The sequence below is a fragment of the Silene latifolia genome, chromosome 1 (genome assembly GCF_048544455.1).
Source record: "Silene latifolia isolate original U9 population chromosome 1, ASM4854445v1, whole genome shotgun sequence".
In the NCBI taxonomy this organism is placed as follows: Eukaryota; Viridiplantae; Streptophyta; class Magnoliopsida; order Caryophyllales; family Caryophyllaceae; genus Silene; species Silene latifolia.
The window spans coordinates 157,347,528-157,353,295 of NC_133526.1; positions in this window are offsets into that span (position 1 = coordinate 157,347,528).

Sequence of the window (5,768 nt, forward strand, 5' to 3'; positions counted from 1 at the left end):
TTTGTTGTTTCGAATAAAAGGACAGGTTTCTGTTTTGTTTATAAATGGGCCGATCTTGTTCGGTTCATGCCTTGTAATGGCCCATTTAGAGCTAATAATTATTTAATAATAATAATAATAATAATAATAATAATAATAATTATTATTATTATTATTATTATTATTATTATTATTATTATTATTATTATTATTATTATTATTATTATTATTATTATTATTATTATTATTATTATTATTATTATTATTATTATTATTATTATTATTATTATTATTATTATTATTATTATTATTATTATTATTATTATTATTATTATTATTATTATTATTATTATTATTATTATTATTATTATTATTATTATTATTATTATTATTATTATTATTATTATTATTATTATTATTATTATTATTATTATTAAAAGGATGCGCGCAACTTTCATTAAAAGAAAAACAAAAGTTTACATGAAATTGGTGGGGAGCCGAGAAACAAGTCGGGCTCCCACACCCTTAGCAACAAAGAAAGCTAAGTCTAGTAAAAATGTAAGCGGCCACCCGAGCCCCGCATCCCGAGATACCGAGAATTTCGGATCCGTTTGAGCAAGGCAACAAAGATCCGAACCCAACTTCCCAAGTGATGAGAAAGAGAAAGGAAGGAAACCATAACCCATTGCCGCGCACAAATCCCCATACTTAGCACACTTCCGAAAGCAAGATCAAGAACAACCCGGCCAGGCACAAAATTCGTCATCCCGCCGAGTCAAAGGAGAAGACCGGTCAAGTCAACACACACATTACGCCCCCTGTCCCAAGAATAAAGCAATAAATCCGCAGGACGAAGAGAACCCCCATGCCCGTCAACCAAACCAACATCAACCTCCTTTCCCGCAGAAATACCAGATCTATAGCAGATGTCGAAAAGAGTGTCACGGACGAGGTTATGCCGATGTTTAACGCCCACAAGATAAAGACAAGAAACAAAGATGGTCCCCAAAAACATCATCAGTAAAATCCCGAGAGCAAGCTGGACAGGGCCGAGAGACCGTGAATAACGGAACACCCAAACGATACCCAAGCACACTACGGTACGTCCTCCCGTTCATAGTCTGACCCAACCCCGAGATAGGAACCGCACGCAACCAATCAGAGGAGTGGGAACCCTGCTGAGACTGCCACAAAGCAAGTTGACGAGGTGTCAAAGAGAAAACAGACCCTGAGGCAGCAGCAACCGTCGCGAAATAAATGTCTGCCAATTTCTTCATAAGTTTGGGGGTAGCAATTTCACTAGGGTTACCTAAGATACCAGAGCCTGTAGTCGCAGTAAAACCTCGCGCGGCATCATCAAAAGTAGGGCCAGCAGCTACAATACCAGAGGGTCCAAGGAGCTTAGCCTGCAAATCAGCAGACTGCAAACGGGACGCAATAAAAGCATAATGTAAAACATCCCCCACCGCATAGACACCAAGACCACCAAGATGAAAAGGGAAAGTAGCAAGGCGCCACTGCCAATCCCCAAAACCCGGGCCAGATGCGGTGACTATACGTTCCAAGCTGGAACGAAGAACAGCATCAAAAGGAAGATGGACGGACCCAAAAACACTAGGGGAGCAAGTACGAAGGGAGAAATAGAGCTTAGAAATACCAGTACAAGCTCGAAGTAGAAGCAACTCACATTGCGGGTCCTCAATCCTTGCAACCAAGTCCATTAGCTCAATGGTCTTAGTTACTCTCCTCGCCACAACCTCACTGCTAAACCCACGGCAAGTACTGACAGGTCCACCCAAAACTGTAACACCTCTCGCAGGCCGAGCAATGGAGGGGGGGGGGAAACCCCGGAGCCGACTCTAAGGATCCTCAACAGGCCAATAGACCTCCGTCTTGGAGACATTAAGGTGTAGTCCAAAACGGGGGCCATCCGCCATAATCAAATCCAAGACCTTCCCCACCTCCAAAGTATCCCCCACAATGGTGCCATCATCTAAGTACCATGCCTGCATAGAGAGGTCAAAAGTGTCTCGGATTTTGCATACTAAGGGATGCAAAACCAAAGCGAAAAGCAACGGACCCAAAGGATCACCCTGCTGGACTCCCTAACAAGACCACAAGCAATGCTCCCCATAAAAAAGACGGGCAGGGCTGGAATAACAAAACTCCACCCAACGGAGAGAACAGGCAACGCGTCGGCGGACTTCCTGAAGCATGGTCGTACGATCAACAAGGTTGAAAGCATTCTGGAAATCAACCAATAACATGGAAAGTCCCACCTCAGCACCCCGAGCCTCAATGAGCCGGTTCAAGGCATGTAAGATAGCCTCTCCTCCATCGGACACACCCACCCCAAACTGTAAACCAGCAAAATAAGACGACAAAGAAGGACCCACCATAAAAGCACCCACTTTAGAGACAAGCCGTCTCCAGACAGTGCCAACAGCAATAGGACAGACCCCACCCCCTGGTTTAACAAGCGGCGTGAGAGGGGCGCTGGCAATGTACTCTCCCAAAGCAAGAGGGCACCGACCCTCAAGAAATAGATTAATCATCCTAGTAATAGACGTGACCAACTCATCAGAAATAGCCACAACAGCGCCACTCAAACAATCCATAAGGTGCTGGGCACGAAAACCATCCCTCCCACAAAACGTACCACGAGGGAAGCTCCGAATCATATCCAAAACCACTGACTCAGAGGCAACCAGAGGATGATGATCCCCAGACAAAGGAGGCAAAGAAGGAGGTGGGGCGACAGAATGCTTCTCACGCAAGGCCACAAGAGTGGCATCGGAGTAGGGGGCGACCCCGAGGGAAGAAAGCACCCGAACAAAGAAGAGATAGTGACCATCCGAAATCTTCCGCCGACATTGACGGAGGTTATGCTCACCCAAATCCAGGTCCTCCTACACAGCAAACAAAGAAGGACCCTCATCAAAACACTCCTGCAACAGCTGCAACCCCCCCCCCCCCCCCCAGGTACCCCCCAAGCAAGGATAACCCTAGCAATACTCTCCTCCTGACGCTGGCATCGAATAGCCGTCCTACTCTCTACATTACTCCGAGGAGCGAAAGTCTTAAGCAGAGACAGCGGTAAAACAAGTAACCGAACCCAGCGAGAGAGATCACTAGGGGAATCAGCCACATCATCCAGAGCTCCTTTCAAAGCCCGAGCAAACCCAAGACGACACTTAGGAGGAATAAATTTTACGGTACGGAGGCCCAAAGACAATAAACGATCAAGGGAAGATATAGACCACTGAACAAGCTCAACACCATCATCAGAAGAAACCAAAGTAGAGGGAGCCAAAGGTCTTGGAATACCATAAATATGAAAACTGTAGAGGCCATCAACACGCTCCGGAGACAACACAATATCACCCCGACTATGTCGACATCTAGAACGAGTGGTACGGGTCATAAAACACACCCCACACAACCAGAGCCCCATCCGTCTCAAAACACTCTCGGTATTGGAATAAACAGTCAACCTATCAGTAAGAGTTTGACGCGTAAGTTCCATCGCACCACGAAGGCAATGTCGGTCTTGAAAATGTTTCTGCCAAGCTGCCTTAGTAAGGCCCTTACCAAAACCATCCCGACAAGCATGAAGACTCGAAAAAGGACAATGGTACTGCACAAGCTCGGGCATGAAGGAAGCCCTCCTCACCTGCACAGTAAACAACCCACAGCCGTGACAAGACAGTACAGGCAGTAAGTGCTAGTAGTCGACCGGAGCTCCGGCAAAGACGACCACACAAAAACCCCAACCACAATACACACACGACAAACCCAAAACACACAAGCCACAACCCAAGCGATGGCAATGTACTGCCACTGAAACCACCACGGACAGCCACCAGGTCAGTAGGTAACACCAAACCGCAGCAAGGCAATGAACAACAATACACCGGCAGGTTGTTGAAAAACAAAAGGAAACAATTGAAATAAAAGAAAGAAGAAAAACGAAAGCAAACCGCAGGGCATGTGCAGCAGCCACCGCCGACGGCAGGGGTAGTTACTAGCCGGCCAATATCCTCCCTCCGACGTGATCAGAGGACCATTACCACCCCGAAACCGAAAGCAGCCGAAAGCCCGAAAACCCGCAAAAAGATCGCATTTACCAGTAAACAACAACAGACCGGAGAAAGCCGTCGGAGAAGAGGTTGTTGGACGGAAATAACGACGAAGGCAGATGGGAGAAGGCGACAACAGCCACGGCGCACGAACCCTAAAATCAAAAGACGCCCTAAAAGAATACAGAATCGATGCCCTAACTGATAAAAGAAGAAGAACAGCGAAACTCAAAAGACGATCCAAGGACGCCGGCGTCGTGAGGATGCCGACGGTGAAAGGTGGCCGGCGGCGACGTGAGGTGGCCGTCCAACCTGACGAAATGCAGTGATCGTTCAAAATCGCAGCAAGAATCGCCCTCCCTGTCTCTCTCTCAAAGTATTATTCAGAAAATGTGTTAAATTGTCATTATTATTATTATTATTATTATTATTATTATTATTATTATTGTTGTTGTTGTTGTTGTTGTTGTTGTTGTTGTTGTTGTTGTTGTTGTTGTTGTTGTTGTTGTTGTTGTTGTTGTTGTTGTTGTTGTTGTTGTTGTTGTTGTTGTTGTTGTTGTTGTTGTTGTTGTTGTTGTTGTTGTTGTTGTTGTTGTTGTTGTTGTTGTTGTTGTTGTTGTTGTTGTTGTTGTTGTTGTTGTTGTTGTTGTTGTTGTTATTATTATTATTATTATTATTATTATTATTATTATTATTATTATTATTATTGTTATTGTTATTGTTGTTATTGTTAATATAAAAAGACAGGTTTCTGTTTTGTTTATAATTGGGTCGATCTTGTTCGGTTCATGCCTTGTAATGGCCCATTTAGAGCTAATAATTATTTAATTATTATTATTATTATTGTTGTTATTGATATTGTTGTTATTGTTAATAATAATAACAATAACAACAATAACAATAACAATAACAACAACAACAACAACAACAACAACAATAACAACAACAACAACAACAACAACAACAACAACAACAACAACAACAACAACAACAACAACAACAACAACAACAACAACAACAACAACAACAACAACAACAACAACAACAACAACAACAACAACAACAATAATAATAATAATTATTATTATTATTATTATTATTAAATAATTATTAGCTCTAAATGGGCCATTACAAGGCATGAACCGAACAAGATCGGCACATTTATAAACAAAACAGAAACCTATCCTTTTATTCGGAACAACAAAAATTGTGGTTGACTATTACACCCATCTCCTGGGGTCTGCTAAACCCACTTCTCCTTTGGATGTTGTCCTTATTCAACAAAACTTCCGTGTCTCCACTGAAGATTCTGCTAGTCTTATTCAACCTGTCTCATAGGATGAAATCAAAGCTGCTCTATTTAGCATTAGTTCAGACAAGAGCCCTGGACCAGATGGATTCTCCTCAGGCTTTTTTAAAGATTCCTGGGAGCTTATTAGCTCAGATTTTTGAAAAGCTGTGCTGGAATTTTTTAACACTCGAAAAATGAGTAAGCAAGCTAATTCTACCCTACTCACTTAATCCCTAAAAAGAAAGTCAGCAATTATGTCACTGATTTTAGGCCCATATCTTGCTGCACTAACATTTATAAAACCATTAGCAAGATTCTTGTGAACAGATTGAAGCATATCCCCCCTTCTCTTGTGGTCCTGAGCAAGCTGCTTTTGTCCATGGGAGAAGTATATTTGAGAACATTATGCTCTCTCAATC